Source organism: Phasianus colchicus, chromosome Z (genome assembly GCF_987193195.1).
Source record: "Phasianus colchicus chromosome Z, bPhaCol1.hap1.1, whole genome shotgun sequence".
NCBI classification, from domain to species: domain Eukaryota; kingdom Metazoa; phylum Chordata; class Aves; order Galliformes; family Phasianidae; genus Phasianus; species Phasianus colchicus.
Window position 1 is genome coordinate 2,755,545 of NC_143476.1, and position 23,591 is coordinate 2,779,135.

The 23,591-nt window shown below is 41.0% G+C and overlaps 1 long non-coding RNA gene across 10 annotated transcripts; it reads right to left on the reverse strand.

Annotated features, from left to right (window-relative positions):
- Positions 1–2,681: 2,681 nt before the first annotated feature.
- LOC149912215 (uncharacterized) lies at positions 2,682–22,992 on the reverse strand. Of its 10 annotated transcripts, none has more exons than XR_016461771.1 (10): positions 19,209–22,992; positions 18,180–18,341; positions 16,876–16,949; positions 16,405–16,504; positions 16,130–16,310; positions 7,653–7,758; positions 7,300–7,330; positions 5,962–6,014; positions 5,665–5,859; positions 2,682–3,999 (listed from the first exon to the last, which is right to left on the reverse strand). It is a non-coding gene; the product is annotated as an uncharacterized LOC149912215 (long non-coding RNA). The 10 variants fall into 10 exon arrangements; XR_016461773.1 differs by having other exon boundaries at positions 16,405–16,497; positions 17,247–18,341; positions 19,209–22,988; XR_016461768.1 differs by having other exon boundaries at positions 16,130–16,335; positions 17,247–18,341; positions 19,209–22,988.
- Between the last annotated feature and the right edge of the window lie 599 nt (positions 22,993–23,591).

Below are 23,591 nucleotides of genomic sequence, written 5' to 3' on the forward strand. Positions count from 1 at the left end.
AATTCACAGAGAAGAGCTCACCAACTGATGCTTTCAGGGGGGAAAGAAAGAAACAACCCAAATAAAATCAAACATATCCATCAAATAACTATCATCTAATTTGGGAACAGATATCCCAAGAATATGTATATATATATATGAGCAAAACAAATTGATCTTTTAGTTGTAAACACTGGAAGGAAAGAAAATATTCTTTTCTTGGTTGATTCCCACACTGCTCCACTGAGTAAAAGTGCTAACACAAGACAGGTAGGGAACACAGAAAGATCTGTAATGCTCAGTCTGACTCATCTTTCATTTTACGTTGAGATAAATTATCTAGGTGAATAATTAGCGTGACGAAACTGATAATGGCACTTACTGCCATTCTTACCAGTATCTAAACAAGGACTATAAGAAAGAAGAGGACAGACTCCTTAGCAGTACCTGCTGTGATAGGACAGGGGGAGTTTTAAACTAAAAGGAGAGATTTAGATTGCACATACGGAAAAAGATTTTTACAATAATAGTAGTGAGTCACTGGAACATGTTGTCCAGAGAGGAGGTGGCTGCCCCGTCCCTGCAGACATTCAATGTCAGGCTGGATGGGGCACTGAGCACCAGATCATTGCAGGGGTGTTGGACAAGATGACCTCTGCAGGTTTCTTCCAACTCAAACAATTCTCTGATTCTATAATTAAATCACGAGCTGTTTTTTGCCTGCAGGACAACGTGCTCTAAGGAGCAGAGGTAATGTTATTTGAATACATAAAAAGTACATCCTAGTAATATAACTTTTCTGAATCAAAAGTGGTCTAGTGAAGGTACAAATATCTGACATTATTCATCTGTTTTCTGTTTTGCCTCAGTCTCCTGAAAAGGTCTCCTCAGCACGTGGGGAAGGCTTTCACACTCTTTCTGGAAAACCAGCACATCTCTGTGACTCGCTGAAGTGCTCTACACTAATGCCCACGTCATGGGAACAAAAGCATGAAATGGAGGCCTGTATGCAGTGAAAGGGCTATGACTTCATCAGAATGCAGTGGGATACCTCACATAATTAGAGCCTATTAGATAACTGGAAGAAACCTCTTGTTTGCACAGCCTAATAAATACAAAAGAGACAATGCAGTCCAGCACAATCGGAAACAATCCAGATTTCTGGAGTGCACTGATGATCTTGACACAGGTGATCAAAAGATCAAGTGTAGATATCCTGACTAAACTCAAACATAAGCAGCAACAGATGACCCAGGACAAACACAGAGTCATTATTCCAACCAAAGTCCATCTGGAGGCGAATCTGGTGAGGGACATAAAAGGCAACAGGAAAGACTTCTACAGGTACACAGGCAGGAATATGAAAACTAGGGAAAATAAGGGCTCAATGCTGAATGAAGAAGGAACCCTTTGCAGAACACTGAAAAGAATGAGGTATTCAGTGTCTTTCTTACCCCAGTCCTTCCTGGTAAGACTGGTCTTTAGGAATTCCTGACTCTTGAGAAAAGAGGGAAGCTCAGAAGCCAAATAAAGACCTATCCTGAGCAGAGGACAATCAGGTTAGCATGCATTTCAATAAAACAGGACGTGAGCCCAAGGAACTTGATGGAATGCACCTAGTGAAGGGAGCTGCTCATGGTAAGGCCTCTTAATTATCCTGGAAAAGTGGAGCAGGTTGCCCTGACATGTGTTGGCATCACTATGCAAATGATATGGCTATGATGGCTTTAGATACTCAAATGAACAAAGCCCTGAGCAACTTGGTCTGACCCCAAAGCTTGTCCTACGGTGGGACAGAGACTTCCTGAAGCCCCTTTCCAATCAGATTACTGTGAGGTAGTAGCATCTCATGGTCACTTGCTCTCCATAGTCACTGGCATCACCTGGATAAAGAGAGGCAGGCAGTTGCATGGCTTTCATGCTCTGCTTACCTACTTAGGTGTGGAATTTCCACCTACAGGCATCTTATTTCACTTACAATATCTGATATTTTCTGTAATTTATTCAGCCGCTGTTCCATGAGCCTCTGTTCTCTGTCATTCCTATGTGATTTGTGCACTGTTAGTAGAGTCCTGAAAATTTCCCTTCCACCTACTTTCTAAGCTGTCCACAGCCTTTTTTAATCTTTATCCCACTTTATCTTATTCAACTTCAACTCCTCAAAAAAAAAAAAAAAGCCATGTTTAAGCTCTAAGAAGTGATCCGTGTATTTCACAAGTGTCAAAGTAGCTCACTAATTTCCATATGAGCAGCTATTGGAAACAAATTCTTCAGTCACTTTGCTAGGGCTTTAGGCATTCACAGTTGTTAGAACAAAGAAGAGAATCCCAGTCTGGAAGCCAAGCTGTAAACTTGGCACACAAATGGCATTAAGGAGATGAGCTTTAAAAGCCACATGCCTCAAAACTAAATACTGCAAGCATGGACTGTAAGACCTGTAAGACTTTATGAAGCATTGTATAGTTTCTAGCTTTTAAAAAGGACACATGCAACATCACGTTCCAAAAATAGTTTTGCTCATCTAGAAATAAGATGATTTGTAAGTAGTCAATAAATAGACAGTATTCAAATATTGCTATAAATGAAAAGGGTTTATTTTATCACTTTGAAAAAGGGTATAATTATACCCTTTGTCTTAAATTTTAAATATATTATGTACCTATATTTTTAATATATAGTACTTAACAACAGTGCTTGTATAAAGCTGGATTTTTTAGTAGGAACATAATTCTGAAAGAAAATTAGAGAAACATAGAAAATTACAGAAAAATAGGAAATATTTCAGTAGCAATTAGTGGCAATGCAGAATGCCTATGGGGTCCAGGAAAATGTGACAATAATGCTGATCAATATATTACTCCAATAACAAGCTGAACCAGATACCTCTAACTAAAAGCCTTCACCAAGATGTTTTTGGTTTAATTTGGTTCAGATTTGTTGTGTGAATTCCTTTTATCATATAGCTGTGTTGCCTGACCTGTACTTAGTGTAGGAATTCCAGCCTGCTGTGATTTTTGGTTTTGCTTTTGTCTTTGCTTATTTGTTCACTGAGTGGAAGAATGTACACTCACAGGAACTAATGAGATAATTTGTAAACCTGTCAGCAAAAGACATCAGCATTAATCTAGTGGTGGTCTGGTAAAAGAGAAGATAATCTCACATGAAACTTCCACATTTGCTCTGCATATTTCCTCCTTTATGCCTCTTTGCCTGTAGCACCACGCAGTGTGTAAACTCTGAAGCACGTGTGGTATTCCATCTCTAGCACTCCTATTCTTGGCATGAGTGTCTGCTTCAGAGCAGAGAGACTTTAGGAGACTTCTCAAGGATACAGCTGATCCAAAACCCACAGGGGCGATACGATTCTTAGCAACAATAGCATGTTTTTGAGGAAGCATTAAGTGGCAAAGTGGTACCCTGTCACTAATGCTTTATATATTTCTTTCTTTCTTTTTTTTTTTTTTTAAGAGGAACTGAAGAAAGCAACCCTTTGTCCAACTTCAAATCTCCTAGTTTTATTATTCAGCCTTTCTCTCACTGGCTTTATTGTTGTTGTATTTTTCCTACTGACATTCTCAGTAGAAGTATCTGGGAAAAAGACTGTACAAATGAGTGGAAGCAGAGGGGATATGAAAGACAAGAAAAATGGTTTTATAATAATCCATGAGGACAGTTTCCCACTGGGAAGAAAATCATTGGAGGGAAACTACTACATGAAATTGAGGTGACTGGGATGCTTGGATAGCTACCGTCTTATTTGTATTATGAGTTACCAGAAAATTAATGGCCTATTATGAGTAAGAGCAATCTACATCATTACTCTGTTAATTGGCACACCTTACTGGTATCTGCAGGGTTCCACACTGGATATTTGATGATTCATCAGTGGTGTGCACAACAACGGGCCTTTGGGATGGTAAGAGTTTTTTGCCTTGCACTGTTTCAGGGCCCAGAGATGAGTGACCTTTGTTTCATCTTTTCTCGGGTCCTTTGTGTCTCGTGGTACAGCCATCATCTTTTCTAAAACAAAAAACAGAGAAAAACGAATATTTAGGAATCCTTACAGATACTGTACAGATGGCTGGTTTAGTGACAGCTGTTAGAAGAGAGTTTAAGCCACAGTTCTATGCCATGTTGTCATTTTCTCAATTCCCTGAAGACCGACTAAATAATAAAGATGAAAAAAAAAATATTAATCATTAGGATTTAAAGAGAATCTTCACAACTGGCTTACACAATAGAGAGGAGAAAGCCTTGTAGGGAATAGGGCAGGAGAAGCCCATGGCATCATACATACATATTACGTATGGATTACATAAATCCATTGACAGTAAGACAAAACACGGCTTAAACTGAAGTACAGAAGAATCCTAGCAGACATGAGGAAGAATAAACAGAGCTAATTAAACAATGAGATGTACTGTTGGTTCAACAAACAGGATCTACGTCATCTGAGAGCTTCAATAACAAGTTAGACAGTGGTAAAGAATGATATACATCTGTGGTTGATCCTGTCTTTCTAGGCACTGATGGAGTAGACGGTACCTTAAGGCATCTCCTGACATTTCATACTTCATAACATGTATCTTCAGCTTTAAGTACTGGAAGTATCTGAGCTCTTTTTAACAGAATGGACTGCTCTTGAACATTTGTGAGCTGATGAAAAATACCTTATGAACTTTTTCCACGAGAAAAGTTATTTAATTAATGTTGCATTACTGCATATTGTTATTTTGCTTTATTTTAATCAACATTTTGGTTTTCAAGGGTTGGGTTCCTTCCACGTGAGGACTCATTTCCCAGTAAGTAGTAAAGCTTTGAGAAAACTTTCTGTGTAAAATTCTGACAGTAGAAAGCAACCTGATGTAGGAACCTGCGTGAACATTTACATCTGAGATGTCACTGATAAGAAAGATTTAGAGACCTTGGAAGTTATATTTTCTGCCACAAAGATTTCAGCGAGGCCAGTGGCAATATAAGTTACTACCATATCATCCAGATGATTAAATGCCACTTAAATGTTTTAAGGACAAGGAATAGTTCTGCTGCTTATCTATTCTGTTCATTATCTTTCTCCTTAGCTCGTAAAGCAATAGGATAACAATTTCATTTGTATGACAGTGATAACTGTCCAGCAGGAACAAGCCTGAGATCATCAATTCATTTCCCAAAAGCCATCCATTACTTAATCACAGCACGTTTAACACTGGGATAAAGCTCAGTCACATACATCAACCATGTTATGCTTTCCTAATTGGAGACTTCAGTAGATAGTGTTTACATTAACTGTACATGAAATTCTGTTAATGAGTTTCTGATTCCTCCTCATGTTTGATACTTATACAAACACTTTAAACGTGGGCAAATATTGCACAATGATATCTGTATGTCTGTAAATTCTCCTTCAACACATTGTTCATGTTCTTTTCATGTAAATTTGAAAGCTCACTCTATGGCAGTTTGTAAGCAGAAAAAAAAATAAGATAGGACTACTTCTATTCTTTGAACATAGATTTCTGAACAGAAAGTTACATCAATGTACTCACATTTATAGTGAAAGCCATTTGTGGGATTAATGAATCTCTGAACCAAGGAAAAGACATCACACAGGTGATTTGGATTATTACACATTACAAATTAATAGAAAGGCTGATAGTCATAGTAATTAACTCAAAAGCAACTCACAGATCGAGCATACACTGTGGCAAAGCCCACTTCCAGATGATTCATAAATAGAAGAGAGCAAACTGATTAATCATTGTCCTGTGAAAAAGGTTTGCCAAACTCTCTTATTGTACTTCTTTTCAGCTTCATCATTCCCTTGCATCTCTATTCCCCTTTCTTCACAGCAAGGACCTCCGTTATCTCCAGTGCGTGGACCTGCAAGGAGGTACTGTTGGCTGTAGCTTAAATGCAGCTCATCTACGATAGATGAGAAAGAGTAAAGCTAAAAAGAAGCCTAAAGCTTGTGGTTATACTAACTTTGATGAGAACAGAGTATGGATGAATGGTGACTGTGTGAAGGTCAGCAATTTCTGCAAAAGGAAAAGACAAAAAACATTAAAGACAGCACACCAGTACTGAGAAATCAGTCGTACAGAGTGATCAAAGGGAATGAGAGGAAACTGAGCATGAGACATATTTGTGACTCATTGCAATATAACCAATAGAATGTATTACAAATTAACAAGTCATTATAGAAATTGACAATCATACAGTAAGAGAAGCATAAAAGGTCTCAAAAAATCACATATGTAAAGCAGTTTATGTAAAACAACTAAAAAGATGTAGAAGAAAAGAATACTACAGTAAAATATCTATTTGTCTTTTCAAGAAAGTACAACAGTCACATTAAAATCTTCTAAAGTGAAAAAGATGACGTTGCTAAAGAGTGAGTCCTTCAAAGATGTATTCATGTACATGAACAGTCCCACTTTAACACATGGAAACACTTACGTGAGTAAAACTCTCAGCAAATGTTTCAGGAGAACTTTGTGTCTTCTAACTTCCCATTTTTTCTTACATCTATTCATTTACCTCCATCAGCATTAGCAGCAGTACTAATATTGGTTGATGTGCTGTAGTATCATTTACTCACAATTTCCATGTACTTCTATGGGTAGCAGAGGAGTTACTGAACTCAGGTAGTCCCTACGTGAATGCCCAGATCTTCCAGGAAGATCTTCCAGGTTGTGGATGCCCCATCCCTGGAGGTGTTCAAGGCCAGGCTGGATGGGGCCCTGGGCAGCCTGGTCGAGTACTAAATTTGGAGGATGGTGGCCCTGCCTGTGGCATGAGGGTTGGAGCTTCATGATCCTTGAGGCCCCTTCCAACCCAGGCCATTCTATGATTCCATGATTCTGTGATTCCAAGCCATGGTAGCATAAGCTGCTTTTCAGGGACAACTAGAAGGCCAGCTGTCTGCTCAGTTCCATCATTCTTCCCACAGAAATTGCATACCCAAACTGACTGCTAGCAGACAGTCAGACATCATATATTCACCATTTTTTTGCTACTGAAATAGAGGTTCAGTGTGATCCCTGTTGAGCAGACAGCCAGGTGAGCTTTCTGACTGCCTCTCACCACTCACACCATGAAGCAGAGTTATGCAAAGAAAATACTGCTGCCAACATCCAAAATACACCTGCAATTTGGGGCATCATCACATCCACTCTTACAGACAACACCCCCCAAATCCTTTTCACCTTTTCCCAGCAGATTCTCTTAGTACTTTTGCCCCAGTGTTTCCCTCGTGGAGGATTCTTACCCCACTAGTCTTGACAGAGAGTGGAAAAAATGTGATGAAGCAAGCATACTCACAGCGTTTGGTAGAAATCCATGGTGCTTTAGTCTGTAGGGGTAAAAATCAATGATGCTTTTTCACTTAGCAGAGGCATCTCACACATGATATATAGAAATTTTTGGCTCCGTGTATGTGATCTGAACACTAAAATTTTCATTTCTTTCTCCTGTTCTCCACTGCGTTACATTTAATTTTTCCTTAACTGAGCAATATTGTGCAGTTGCAGTCATTACAACTGTTCTCAGTCTGGATGTACCTTTGGAGGTCAATACTAATTATTCTGCCATACATCCCCCATTTCAGAACTGCAAGCAGCTTTCATGTCTTCTCTATGGTTCTTCAGTTACTCCAGAAAAAGGTATTAACTCACCCTACAAGTCTTGCCATGGGGCTGTTCTGCCATTCATACAAAGAAAACTGTCTTTCTTCTCCGCAGAGTGCAATGAATTTTTCATCTTCTCACCTCACAGTTATATCTCTCAAAGAATAAAAGTAAATACAACATTAGTGAGGAATCAGTAACAGTAGGTCAGCTATAAATACTTGTAAATGGGAAACATCTAGTGAACATCTTTGGAATTACAACATTACAGCGTTCTGATTTTAGGAAAGTTACAATTAAGCTCCACTTCAATACAACCAGCTCTATATTACAAACTCAACAAAAACGTATGGTGGAGCAGAAGTCCTACTCAGTGCACCTCGTGCCTTTTACCCAGTTATTCAGATACAGCACTGTCACAGTGCTGGCCTGGTTCAACCTGGTTCCCTGACTAAATGGCACAGGGGGACCCTGTGATGGGTCTAAAAACAAAACAGCAGCAACGAGCTAAGGGAGAAAATTAATTCACTAAGCATTAGAGCACAGTGTCAGAGAATGCAATAGAACACAATACAATTGGAATTGTAGCTGATACATTAAATAAACAAGAGACAGGCCTTACTCTAATGTTGAAGGTGAGACAGCTAGGGAGCATACACTGCAGAGCCAAGCAGAAAAAGAAGTCTCATGACTCCCAGTTTTCTCTTTTCCTTTAAACACAAAATGGAAATGGAACAGTGAGGTATTCTGGGAGATACAGTTCATTCTTTCTCTTCTGTGAAATGTACCTGGAACTATCAACAATCCATGGAACTGAAGCCTTAACTCTTTAACTCCCCGTGCATTACCTGATGTTATGATGTGGAATATCAATAGCAAAAATCTTGAAACCACAACAAGTGTGCCAGGGGACAACATCAGGACCAACATTGTCTATCTTCATTAATGACCTTAATTAGGGTTAGGGTTAGTTGACCTTAATTGGTATTCACCCAAAAGCTAATATTAAAATCCACCCCATCTTCATTCTTATTTTCATCTTTATAGGTCAAAAGTACTTAAGATAATCTGTGATCCTGAGCAGATCCCAAGCAGCAGCCCAAATACAAAGTGACGTAGAATAGAAAAAAAAGGATATGCAATAACTATTTCTCCTGCTATCATAGAATCACTGAGGGCGGAAAAGACCTGCAAGATCATCACCAATATTTCTCAATAAACCACGTCCCTCAACACAACATCTGAAAGTTCCTTGAATGCCTCCTGGGTCGGTGACTCCACCACCTCCCCGGGCAGCCCATTCCAGTGCCTGCCCACTCTTTCAGAGAAGTACTATTTCCTAATGTCCAACCTGAAGCTCCCCTGGTGCAACTCGAGGCCATTTCCTCCAGTCGTGTCACTAGTTACATGGGAGAAGAGGCCGAGACCAGCTGGCTACAACTTCCCTTCAGGTAGGTAGAGAGAGCTATAACGTCTCTCCTGAGCTTCCTCTCCAGCAGATTGAACAATGCCAGCTCCCTCAGCCAAGTTGGTAACAGCCTACACCACTCTGTTAAAGAGAGGAGCTGCATAATATTGTGGCAGATTAAAATTACTCAAGTACCCCAATAGGCAGGAAGGTAAATATTAAAACTAAAGTCCAGTGGGATCAAAAGAACCAAACATATAATTTCCAATCGTGCAAATTTTAATTTCATTATTAGGGAGTCCCAAACTTCATGGAAACCAGGAGGATTCACCTCTTAAATAGATTTTACTAAAGGTGTTTTATCACAGAGTTCTGCACTGAGCTCTCAGGTTTCCTATAAAGCTGCAAGGAAATCTGCCCCTCCAGCAAGTCTGTTACCTTGAACACATCCCATGTCACAGTGCATTTGGGAAGAGTGACAACTGCTAACTCTCCTTGTACACTTGTGTGTGCATTTACCCTAGAGGTCTCCCTGTAAGCAGGAAGCAAAGGCTGTCATTGCTCCAGATGTGTGATAATACGAGATCAATGTCTGAAGCAGCCTGTCTGACAGTGAATCTCTGCTTTGAGGAAGATGAGGAAGAAGGTTAGATATCACACGGACTTCTTCATCATTCACATCTGTCACTTTTATCTCAAGCTGTGAGTAACTGTCTTATTTTGTAGGTTTTCTTCACAGCTGCAAAGGTCAAGTCTTTTGCTTCTGCCTTGCTACACATTCCACTGGAGCCACAGATAAGGTGCAAGATGGGCACCTTATCAGATGTTCCCCCAGACAACAGAGGAGATGCAGCCAGCACAGCTGCTGCTGCCACATGGCATTTCTTATCCCCCTTACATTTAAAAAAAAAAAAAAAAAACAGGAACAGCTTCAGCTGTCAGTGAAGTGCTTTCTGAGAAGGCATACTGTCTTGGAAAGAGTAAAGCCATACTGCCACATTATGCAGTACAGGAGATGAACCAAAGATACGCATACCCTGCAATTCACACCAAGATTTACTTACATACTAAATAGAGATATAGAGAGTTTTTTAGATGGCTTTCTTAAAGTGACTTCCAGCTCGAGGCAAGGCAAAAATAAGAGATACATAAAATGAATACATAATAAGCAGTTAAGTTAAAAAAAGAAAAAAGAACAGGGCTCAGATAAGGTCAATTTGCAATAGCTTAATAGGTTTGGGATGAAAGATGGGATTTGTGACTGTGATCAATCTTTAATACTTAGAGTTAAGGTCTACATGAAAATCTTTCATAATGGAAAGACTCATTGGTATGCCCTTACCTTTGTCAGCTGCTCACTTCTTAACTGTATATTGATGATCTTAAAGACAACTGCCATAGTCTATTTCAGGCTATGAGTAAATACATGGAGAACACTCAGTTCTGCAGTGCTGGCTGTCTTGTTATCTTTTTGGCAAAAAAGGCCGGTGGCTGAATGGTGCCTTTAGAAAGACCTGACATTTCCCTAGCGAGCCTGGAAAGGAACACGTTCTATCTTCTTTTCCCTACAAAGTCCCTGCTTAGCCCAGATTTTTGATTCAACAGAAGGGGAATGCAAGCTCATCAAATATGCCTGCAGCGTGTGGCTACAGCTCTCCTGAGCTCTAAAACATTACATCTTTTTCTGCGAAAGGTACATTTGGCATGCAGGTTTGTCCAGGGAATATCAGCTTCTGTGTTTTCCTTCATCATTCTATTCCATTTAGTCAGAGCTGCAGCCAAACAAAGAATGCCATGACCATTGCTACAAACATCAAATGATCTCTAAAAAGTCAGAAAGAAGATCTGAACTTTGAGACTAATGATGACTGATGATGGTTACTGCCTGAGTCTGTAGCCCCATCATCTGGAAACAGTGATGAAGTGAGAACATACATGCACACACAGCTCCAAGAAATTAGATTTCCTGCACCATAAATTGACCACTTTCAATGGTCATTTTTTTCTAATAACTTGCAACTTTCCATTCTGCAACAAAACATCATCCTTCAACCCAGTAGAGATCTGTACTGCTTCCTTTATGTTTTGAAAGTTACAGTTTTTATGAGATAAGAAGAGGCCAAGGGGAGAAGTTGAACATACTGCTCATTTTCTGATGATCCATACCTGTAACATACTCTGTGGGATCCTCTTACTTTCCACAGCATGTCATTTTTAATTGCCATATCATAAAATAGTTTTTAATGCATTGAACATTAAGGGATTTAAATCTCTTTAATGCTCCTGGATGGTAACCTCTCAAGGTTCATACTGAGGCCAGCTCCATATAATAAATAGAATGTGGGCAAAAAAGCAATAACAGAAATTAATGACAAGTATTGTAGAGAATATTTGAAACACTTGAAATGAGATCTCTAGGAGTTTTGCATTTCCAACAATAAGCCAAAGCAGTAAGTGAGGGAGGAAGGAAGGAGGGAAGGAATATTTCTGTTCTTTCCGGGGTAAAGTCATTTATTACTCTCCAAGCAAAAGGTTTTATACAATTTAATACAGGTCAATACTGTCAAGATGTGTGAAATCAAACCTATACAAGGAAGAACCCACAACAGCAATCAGATGTGCATAGGCTGGGGTAAAGCAGTAAGAAAACCATAGTATCACTGTACTCAATGGAAGGTTAATCTTGAAGATATGAAAGTGCTGTCAGCAGAGGTATATGCAATGTTTCAAAAACAGTAATGTATACAATGCAATATGAGCCAGTCTGGGGAACTTAACAGCTGTCTTATCCTGACTAACTATGCAATTTACAGAAATCTGTGATTATTTAAGAAATGTGGACAGCAATACCTATACTAGCAGGAGCAAATGGGATCATTTTAGCTAAGATGAAGATATTCCTATCAAATTATCTCCAAAGAATGAAGAGAAATCAAATTTACGTAATTGAGTTCAGCATATAGGTATTTGAAACCAATTAAGGTTATGTAGATCCTCTGTGTCATTAATGAGCAGCTTCAGATAAGGAAAAGCTCTCTCAACGCACCATTAACAAGCTCAGCAACACTTGTGAAATGAGCTGCAGCTTGGACACACATCAGTGCATCAGGTCATACAGGAGGAAATTCCTTTTCAGAGCACATTTTGACTGTTCTCACAAAACCAGTCAGAAAGCTCCCCATCTGTCTTTTCCAAAGGTATTTTTAGTATCCGAGACAAAGACTTGTTACAAAAGCCTATCAGAATCCTAGCAGTTGATAATTGTGGGGTTATTTTATTTTATTAAGGTTATTCTTTTTAGCTAGTTTCAGTGTCTGAACTAAATGATCTTCATTAGTTTGCAAATATTAGGTCTTGTACCTAAGTGCATGTATTTGTAAGTATCCCAGTAGATATCTATGATACATGAGCACTGACAAGTTTCCATGAATGATAGTGCTTAGAATACCAAATTCATTCTTGCTTACATAAAGGATTTTTTCTAATTCTATTTGAATTATTCTAAATTATTCTAAATAATACACAATCTTTTCTGCTTGTTATATGGGTACAAAAGCACGTCACTTGTAACCACTATGCTATTTTGCAATAGCATCTACGTCATCTCTGAAGTTTTGAAAACTTCAGATTCAAAAAGAAGCTTCATCTTATCTCACATTACTTACATGCCAACCTTAACTGTTAAGTTGCTCTGAGTATCCCATAGCCAAAGAAAATGCAAATTTTGCATATTTTTCCTTTTCATACATTCTTCCTCAATTCTAAAGGCATTTTCCATACAATAACAGAGACTTCTGTGTTCAAGCAAGTCCATCTGTTAGAAGTTACATAATTTAACAGATTCATCTTCTCAGGCTAAGTTTATACTCAGCAGCTTTCCAGGAGGAGTGCCAAGTGATCATGACGGCCAAGTTCAAGGCTGGGCAAGCTGTGGTCAAGGTCTCTATCTACTGCAGTTTAACAGTCACATCAAGGCTGAATCAGTCCTTCATCCAGTGAATCAATACATTAAAGCCAGACTCCAACTACAGCAAATCTCAAACGCACAAATGCAGACTTCAGCTCTGACCTGTACAACATCTGAATGAATGCCACAGGGTAAGCGGGTTAGATACAAGTCCTACAAAACTCAAAAAAATGAAAGACAACAGTCACAAATCACAGCAAATAAAGGGGATTTTAAAGGCTTAGCCTTCTTGCTGTTTGTTGTAGCATGTTTACTTAGGACTCTGAGCATGTCTTCAGTTGACAGATGAAAAACATTGTTTTTACTCATAATGAATAGGCATACAAGAATTCTGAGAACCTTGATCTTGCCACAGTAAACTCAAGAGACTGGAAACTCTTAAAAAGCACGGTTGGGAAAGTTTTAACAATTCCATAAGCAGGAAGACAGTTCTTGACTCCCTGATCAGACTGAAGCAGGGTGGCAATAAATCTCATCAGCTCAGGATGAAGAGGAGGTAGTACTGTCTGGACACCAAAGGAAAAAGAGGACTACATGGAAAAGTTTGCACTTCAATAAATGCCTGGAAAAAAAAAAAAAAAAAAAAGAGGAAACGACGAAATCTGAGAATAAGGCACAGAGAGGAGTGAATACAGCTGAGATTCATCCAAGCAACAAACTTAGGAATGAATCGGTGACGCTGGGGAGATGAAGTCAGCTATGCCACCAAACATTAAGATAGAGATGGTAAACAATACAGAAAACAGAATCAAATGAAACTAGACCTTTGACTTCTAAAACGTCCCCACATAATCACTGCTAAGCTTTCTTTGAGCAAACCTAAAACTATGCCTGCTTTCTTGTTAACCTAGGAAGAAATCAAAGCTCATAGTCCAGAATAAAGTTTCAAGCCAAACTGGATTACCAAGGTAAAATCAAGAATCTGTAAACAAGGGTAGGAACATCAGATGAAAAGCCAGAAATGTAGTTAAAAGGCAGGCAGTGCCCAGGGTTTGAGATAAAGGGCACAGACTTCACCTACAGACCAGTTAATTGACACTGCGCATGCTACTGCAACTGAAGAGCATGGGAAGCCTCCTTAGCCCTCTGATTGCTATTAAATCTTGGTAGAGGAGATCCTAATAGAAAAGAAATTAGCTTCAAGCCAATTACAAATGAAAATCCTTTCATTCAGCTGCATTTACCACACTGTACACTGATATTCTCTTCCAAATAATAATAATTTTTAAAAAAGTATGATTTCAAGCTTTATTTTCTTTTCTACTAAAAGCTTCTAATAGGAGAAGGGAAATTCTGATCTTTCTATTGACATTAAACTTGTCTGCAAGGCCCATAATTTGACTTAATTAGGGCACAGATTTCCATTGCTCTGGCCCCACACCATCAGGTTGAGTCGTGTGTTAAATGCAGCATATTTCAGACCAAAAGCCAGATGCCTTGACCATGCAACCCCTACCGTGAGTCTTCTACTGAACTCCATGAATTCATGTATGGCTGTAATGCACCCTGAGCTTTCTGAGTTCATAGGATGACATTGCTTAGGCATCTCATACTGCTGCTGAGACCTTCAGCTCCAATTCTATCTATCTGATCCATACTGAATCTTCTTCATTAATCTGTCAGTCCATCACCAAGAAAAAGCCCAGTCCCTCTGCACATGGATGCAATAAGGGAACCCCAGGTTATGAAGGCAATATTTACCAGATGATTTTCTATCCAGATGATTTTTCTCACTTTTACATAGGACCAGCCTGACTTCCTTGCTAGCATCACAGACGTCACGCTGCCAAGGTCTGTCACCTCTTCTGGAAAACACAAGTGCAGCAATGCTTCTTCCTTGACAGGGGGATAGGTAACAGAAGGAGGCCCTGGCCTTGCCCCATCATCAGTCACATAAGACCTCTACAGAGGAGTTGGGGCAGCTTTCATGTTGGCTCTGTGGTGGTTGGAAACAGATCTAAACAGCTCTGTCTTCAGTTAGAATTGTCACAAGCTCTCAGGACGATTTCCTTCAAACTGCTCTCCCAAAAAAAAGCACTTCCACACAGTAAGCCTCAGTAACAGAAGAGGTCTGTCTTTCCAACAGAATTTCTGTTTCTTAGCTAAATGCCATAGCAGTACTCTTCAGAGCAGGAAATCTGCCACAGTGATTGTCTCCACGCCACAAATACGATCAGGTAGAATAATGCCCTCTGATCTTTAACTTGACACAAAACTATTTACTTGTTGAAGTAGATAGGTAGGAAAGGAGCATTTCAAAAGACCCAGAGCCAGTCATTCACAACCTTTAAATGTGCGTCTGCATAATCTGGAGTGTGTGAGCCACAAAAGTGTCTTAAATGGAACCTGCCTTCCAGGAAGAGATGGCAGTTTGACTCAATAAGTCACACTGCAACTCTCAGCAAAACAGAGCATACACAGCTCAGTGCTCAACTCCTTTCCTGACATTAAAGGCTACAAGTGAACATAACCGAACAGCTAGAACTGCCGTGGATCTCTGCTCTAGGCATCATTCTCACCTGTTGATTCAGTACTGCAATCAAGTTTAAGTTTCCTTCACAAAAACTCCAGCTCCCATTTAGTACCAGTGATTATGCCACTTGGGTTATCCTGACTTTGTCTAGAAGTACAGCAAAAAGCTGGCATGTTGGGAAATTATCCAAATGGGAGTACCCCTTCAAATAAGGGGTCTGCATAGTGTTGTGCAGGGATCAGATGCTTCTTCGGTGCTGCATAACTTGGGGTTCTTAGCATCTAAAGGGACATCAGTTATTTATTATTCTGTCCTTTTAGCATTCAATCTAATAAACAGCAGGTCAAATGGTACCTTACAGACTCTGAGTGCCTTTCATACCAGGATCCTAATGGACCAGTTCTCCCCCAGCACCAAATACACCAAGAGTACAGAACAGAGCAGTTAAATTGTTATCTTCCTCAAAATACGTAAGTACCTACATCCCAGGCCTACAAGAACTACACTCTATCTATGAGAACAGTACTGCATGGAAGGATTTGTGTGCCTCCTTAAAATAGAATTTCTGTTCTCTAGAATCAGCCATCCAAAAATTAGACATATCATCTTAAATCAATATTTAGATTCCCTACATATTCAGCAAAGAGAAAGGAGTGATTAAGGATAGCAATCCATACCTTTTCAAGACAGCCATCTGGGATGGGAAAGATTAAGCTTCCTCTGTAGATGCACTTAGAACGTCCATAGCAGCCAAATCTGATCTTCAGCCAGCTTAACTTCACACCTAACGGTTACAGGTTTGATGTCAAGTGAGATGATTTGTACCCCAGTTGGTACTGACAAGGAAGTCAGAACAGGCTGGAATCAAAGTATTTGAAGTGCACTAAGGACAAGATAAGTAGAGCCATCTATATTGCTACATAAAAACATGGGAATTTTAAGAAATACATACATCATCTGGTACTGACGATCCATTATTTTGCTACGCCTTCAGTGCTCCACACAGTTCTGCTGGATTTTCTTCATCTTGTAATGAGCGACCCATCTGTGGACTCAAGACCAGAGAAATGTATTGGTAAGGACTGGGAACCAAAAAAATCCATTTTTGACTAGCAACTATTTCTATAATATTTAAATTTTATTTAAATTTTTAAATAAAATATTAATATATATATTATATATTATAATTAAATATTTAATAAATAAAGAATTTAAAACATCCCTTTCTTGCTATAACAGAGTGACTGAGTTACTGGCCCACCATTAACCTGAGCATCTCCAAATATACTGCTATGCACACACAAGCATAAACAGAGATTATGTCAACCTCTTATTTAAACAAACTTGAATATAGGAACTCAAGAAAAATAATTTATGATTAATGTGGAATTGTAAGTATTTACAGACTCCTTCTCTAGCTTACTTTTAGAACAGAAATTCTTGCTGATGTTTTCATGATGTCCATTCTTACTTCTTCACTTCCACTTTGCCTTCTTGCTTTCAAGAAAACAAATGATAAAATATACTATTAAGCAATTAGTTCTCTGCTTAGATGCCTCTGCTTGCAAGTTGTTCTACTGCAGGATTTCTCTTTACTCCACAATACTACAGTTTGCCAGGTTTTCGTGTTTGCCCTAGATAATTCCCAACTGCAGTGAACACATGCTAGAAAACCTTAGTTATACTGTATAATCAATGAATACACAGACATTATAATTACGAAACACAAGAGAGTTTGGCTAAGCAGATTATTACATACACCAAAGAAAGAACAGATAGAGTGCTTACGCTTACCTGGGCTTGCTGTAAAACTCCAAAGAAGGGATCTCCAGAAAAAGATCCTTCCCCACTGGTAGTCAGCTCTTAAATGGGACCAGGAGAGGTGCAGCCAGGCTCCACTCCTTCCAGCAGCACAGCTGAATTGCCTTCACCTGTGCTCCCAGGGCTGACTCATTGCTCGCCTCAGGTGATCAATCAGAGGTTCAGGCCATTCTTCCCATACATATATACACCATAAAAATCAAACTACAGCTTCAGAAATACATGTAAGCACACTGCTTACACATCCTTGCTTCTCGGCCAGGATGCTGGGTTTTACCCAACCTGAGCTATTGCTCCCCTCTACTCTGTCCTTGTGAGGCCCCATCTGGAGTACTGCATCCCAGTACAGTAAGGATGTGGAGCTGCTGAAGCAGGTCCAGAGGTGGCCTTGGAGATGATGAGAGGACTGGAGAACATTTCCTGTGAAGAAAGGCTGAGGGAGCTGGGCTTGTGTAGTTTGGAGAAGAGAAGGCTCTGGGCAGGCCTTATTGCAGCCTCCCAGTACTTGAAGGGAGCTTACAAGTTTTTACACAGTCTGCTAGTAATAGGACAGGGGGAAATGATTTTAAATTAAAAAGGGGGCAATTTAAGTTAGATGTTAGGAGGAAATGCTGTACCCAGAGGTTGGTGAGGCGCTGGCACAGCTGCCCAGAGAAGCTGTGGTGCCCCATCCCTGGAGGCGCTCGAGGCCAGGCTGGATGGGGCCCTGGGCAGCTGAGCTGGTGGGGGGCAGCCCTGCACATGGCAGGGGTTGGGGCTGGGGGGGCCTGTAAGGTCCTTTCCAATCTAAGCCATTATATGATTCTATGATCTTCCAAAGGTATGTGAAGGTTGACGTGTTTTTGCACCTTTTTAATCATTATAAATTAAACCATTTCACAATGTTAGATTAAGGATGATACTTACTACAATGGTTGTGCAAGAAGTGCAGATATGAGATCAGCCAGGGGCTTTTATCCCTCACCAACTCTTGATTAAGGTGAATGCCAGGAAGTCCATGGAAAGCAGTGACTTCATAAGGTGACAGCCAAAAGCTAGACCCTCAAATAGGAAGGATCTGCATAATTCCTTCAAAAGACACAACAGTCTAGCTGAAGTTTTGGCTCTGAAAGCATTGCCCCAGCAATCTTTGTACTGAGATCTGCAGCAGTGAATTAAGGCTATATATTTTTATATATAGTTAAATTATTAAATTATTAAATTATAATTAATCAAATTAATTAAAGGTGATATAATTTAGTGTGTTATCATGTACAAATAAAAAATCCCAGTTGTTATATTCTTCGAGATAAAGATTTTTCACATGCTTTGAACCATTAAAACAAGGACATCCAGAGGTTCTAAGGACAATAATAGCATACACTACTGAGGGATATTTAAGAAAGTGTATAGGTTATTAAACCTTGTTCAAAGCATGCAATTAAACTTAGTGCTATTTTCTTTTCTACTCAGAACTTAATATTCAGATGAAAAACTAACTACTAAATGGGATTATTACATTTCTAGTATTTCTAATGAACATGCAACTTTCTTTCCAACAACCAACACAGAAGTCTGTTTTTATATATTATCATTCTGAGTTACATTATCCAGTTAAAAATACCCCAGATGTAAGGGAATCTATTCCTTTGAACACAGAAAATAGGCAGTTATAACAATTCAAACAACAAAATGTTCCCTCATGTTACAGAAGAAGACTTGAGAAACCAGCAGACCATCTGGCAAAAAAAAAAAAAAAAAAAGTGTACTTTACTAACTGTGAACTTGTGGAGGCTTTTTTTCTTAGCATAAAACCAGCCAGCATTCCTTTACCCATTAACTATTTTGAACATGCACTGGAAATCAAGGGCTGGCAATGAAGATAAACATGTCATTTTTCTACAAGGGAGACATTACAAAGAAGTTGTTCTTATGTGGTAAATAATAGAAACTCACAGAAGAGTAGGATGAAATAGGGCAGTTCTTCCAGTACTTTGCTGCATGGCTGAATACGGACATCAATCTGCCAATCTTCTTTCTAACTTCTGAAGAAAACACAATGGCTCAGCTGTGAAAAGTTTCCTGGACTATCAAGTAATTGGAAGGAAAAAAAACCAACAAGAACGAAGACTGATAATGCTCTGTTTTACCTAACATAGTAATTATAACCTCATATGCTGTTTTATTCCCTCACAATTACTTGGCCCTGTGCAAATGGTTTCAATATATTGATATTACAGTGAAAAACAAGTAGATAAAACAAGGTTTTACCAACACATCTCCTTTAGAAGCCCTATTTATTAGTGTGCCATTTTCAAATTTAGTGATAACATATTTTAAGCTAGGAAGAGAGTCATCATCATGCTAATATCTATTAATCATTGTAATTATGAAAAAACAATTAGATACATGTTGCATCACCTGACTGAATATCCCTCTGATGCATCTCTAGTTTACATCTACTGACTTTCTGATTAGCAAAAATAAACCAAATCAAGTAAGACCTCTCATCTGTGGCTTGGTTTCCAAATTATATTCAACACCTAGCACGTATATCTTCTGTTACTGCTGGTCTGTATTTGTGCTGTCTATTTTCATGTCACATCACCAAAACCTTTTTTCCTTGAGCTTGTTTTTTTAAGTGTTAAAGATGATGCCTCAGTTAGATGGAGAGCCAGCTCCAGGCACAAGAGATGTACCAGCAGAACCAGAGATACTAGGGTAGCAAAGTACAGGATCCAGACCTCTTTTATGCCAAACAACAGAAACTTTTGTAGAGCACTGAATTCAGGCCATGCAGCACGCACACAAATGCTGAACAACCGAGTCAAATACTTAGTTTTTAATGACAGTAAATCTTCATGTAGGTGTTCTTCAAGGTACTGTGACACTCATTTCAAAACTGACTTGTTTCTACCTAATTCAACTCTGTGGCTATTTGTTATTCTGGTTGTCACACTGCTGCATCACTCTAGTCACAGGCCATAACCTCAGTGACTAAGGACTGAACAAACAGGACACAAAGCTGCCAGGTGGCCAAGAGAAAATGAGTTTTCCTCTAGTCACAGCTAAATAGAGTGGATTGCTGAATGTTTGGAAGAGAGCACCAAAGAGAGAAAACCAAGTTTTAATCTGCTTCTCTGTCTCAGAATTTGGAACTGACTTTGTTTCCCGACAAAGTTATCCACAGACAGTGTGGATAGAGACAAAAAATTTATCCAAAACCCATAGGAAGTTAAAGGTGTTGTCTTGCTCCTACCCCACCCCCCCCAAAACAAAACTAAAAAAAAAAAAAAAATGGAGAATAATGAAAGAAGCTCAGAGAGGATACAGTCCCTGAGGAAGGGCAAGAATTCAGTAAGAAAAGCCTGGTTAAATGTGAGGCAGGTGTCTGATATTTTGAAAAAGATAAGCATACTGATGTGGATCTGAGATTCAGCTGCAGTCAAAGGCTTTAGTGAGAGAAATTCTAGAGAGATGTCAAGGATGGATTGTTGCATGATGAAATCAGAGGAGAGTTCAGAATACCAATAAGTTTAGGAATGGAATGCCTGGAAAGAAGTTAGAGGAGTGGGGGGAAGAAAGGGTCACGGGTGGGTTTCCTTTGTGTAGGAAACAAAGAAACTGAGTGCAAGAAAGGCATCCGAAGACACTAGAAGATTACATGGAAACAAAATAGAGAAAAGCAAATGAGATGTTTGTATTAGTGACAGGAGGAAAGGAAGAGTAAGTGGCAAGAGACAGAAATCAAAGCCAAGAGAGTGTGTATAGTGTCTTTTATCATAGAATCCTTAGGGTTGGAACAGACCTTTAGAAGTCATCTAGTCCAACTCCTCTGCAATGAACAGGGACATTTACATCTACATCAGGTTCCCCAGGGTCTGATCCAGCACACTGCCTTGAAAGTCTCTAGGGACACAGCATCCACCACATCTCTGGGCATCTGTTCCACTGCCTTACCACCTTCACTGTAAAAAACTTTTTCCTAATATCTAACCTAAATCCATCCTTTTTAAGCTTGAAACCATTTCCCCTGGTCCTATCACAACAGAGCCTGATAAAGAGTCTATCACCTTTGTTCCTGTAGCTCCCACTGAGATACTGAAATGCCACAATCACCTCAGAGCCTTCTCTTCTCCAGGCTGAGCAGCCCCAGCTCTTTCAGCCTGTCCTCATAGGAGAGGTGCTTCACCCCTTGGATAATTCTTATGGCCCTCCACTCAATACAATCCAACAGGTCTACGTCTCTCCTGTACTGAGGACTCCACATCTGGACACAGGACTCCAGGTAAGGTCTCACCAGCGCAAAGTAGAGGAAGGATCCCCTCCTTCACCCTGCTGGCCACACTGCTTTGGGTGCAGCCCAGCACACGGTTGGCTTTCATGACTGATTCATGTCCAGCTTCCCATCCACCAGCACTCCCAGGTCTTTTTCAGCAGGGCTGCGCTCAATCCTTTCATCCCCCAGTCTGTACTGCTAATGGGTGCTGCCTCAGCCCAGGTGCAAGACCTCGCACTTGAATTTGCTGAGGCTCTCCCAGGCCGAGTGCTCAAGCCCGTCCAGGTCCATTTGGTGGCACCCCATCCCTCCGGTGTGCTGACCACAGCCCACAGCTCGGTGTCATCTACAGACCTGCTGAGGGAACACTCAGCCCCACTGCCAATCTCACGGACACAAAAGAACATCAGCCCAGCAGCACCCGGGGCTCCGCAGCTGCGGCGTCAGCCTTCCGCCGGGCGCGGCCGCGGCCACTCGGCGCCTCCGGAGCTGCGGCCGCCGGGCCGTCAACGGGAGCCGCGCACTCACCGCTCGCCCGGCGGCGCCGACGGCCGCCCTCGCCGCGCGGTCCCGCGTCCGAGCGGCTCGCGGCTTCTCCTCGTTAAAGCGGCCCGGGCGATCCTCGCGCCCCGCCGCCTCCGCTCCGCCCCCGAGGCTTTTTCCAGGCGAGCCCCGGCGACGTCCCCGCCGCGTCGGCCGCTCTCGCGAGAGCCGCCCGGCCGAGAGCCGCGCGGCCGCTCCGTCGCCTCGGGGAGCCGTGAGTGAGGGAAGCGGCCGGAACCGCGCCGCGCCTCGCGGGCCGTCGCTGCGCTTCTGGCGGGAACGGCTCCGAAGCGGCGAACCTCGGCGGTCGAGGCGTCCGCACTTCGCGGTGATGCCGGAGGACGTGCCGCAGTGTGGGAAGTCTCCACATAACGCTCTGGGACGGCGTCTCGGATAAAGCAGACGTTCTTCGCGGTTGCGGTGGCGGCCTCCTGCGAGCAGGAGAGCCCGAGAAAGCAGGGTTCCATCTTTCATCCCCTCTGCCCGACGCTGCTCTCTTTCTGCCCCGGTTCCTCACAAATGCAGGCAAACACAGGAAAAATGTATTTCTGCAGAGTTTAATGTCGCTGCAGACGAAGGCAGAACGTGACAAGTGGTTCATTTGTTCACATCTCACTCTTTCACTAACACTGCAAAATCCAGTGCTTTGTTTTCCAACTGCCGACTGCTCAACCCTGCCAAATACAGAAATGATGCACCGATCTGTAACATGAAACTTGGCTGGCAGTTATCCTGGTCAGCTTTTATCATTTCCACGTAGACTTCATGGGTTTCCTCATTGCTGCAGGTTAATCGTAGGCCTTGTCAGCAATCTGTGTCAGTGGCCGTACGTTCAGGTGTTGTGATGACAGATAATGATGAATGCCCGTGATATCAGAGGTGACTGTTGGTGGTACGGCAGCAGAGGCTGAACCTTCCTACAAATACTCCATTACGTTTTGTTGTCGTGCCAGCAGATGGCAGCAGAGCTGCAGTTTCCATCGAAATCAACAGCAGGCATTACTTTTGGAGCGACCTACATCGGAGTGCCTAAGTATCCGTATGCACTTGTGTACAGCAGTGAAAAAGTCATGGAAAAAGCCCCCTGCAAGGAATGCAGGGAGCATTGCCTTTGCCAACCCCTGAACAAAAGACTGCAGTGTTTTTCTCAGTAATGTCCCAGACATTTCCAATGGGAGAGAAGGAATCTGTGGGACTGACGGTGGGAAATTCAGCCTCTTTTTTCATCCCCAACAGAGCTGAAATCTGGGCGACCAAAATTACCATGAGGTATCTTGGCAATATAGAAGCCAGTATCCTACACTAGGGTAACCCGTGAGTTCTGCCAAAACCCCAAAGCATTGACTGCAAAATGCTACAGTGGAGGAGTGGAAAAGTGGAGAAAATCTTGTTCCTGTGTCCTGGGAAACTCTAGCAGCTTTGTGCCATGGTGAGAGGCCCTTTCTCTAGTAAGATAAGGGCACACCAATTTTGCTGGAGAAGTAAGATCGTGCTTTCTTGGCAAGTAGAAGAAATAC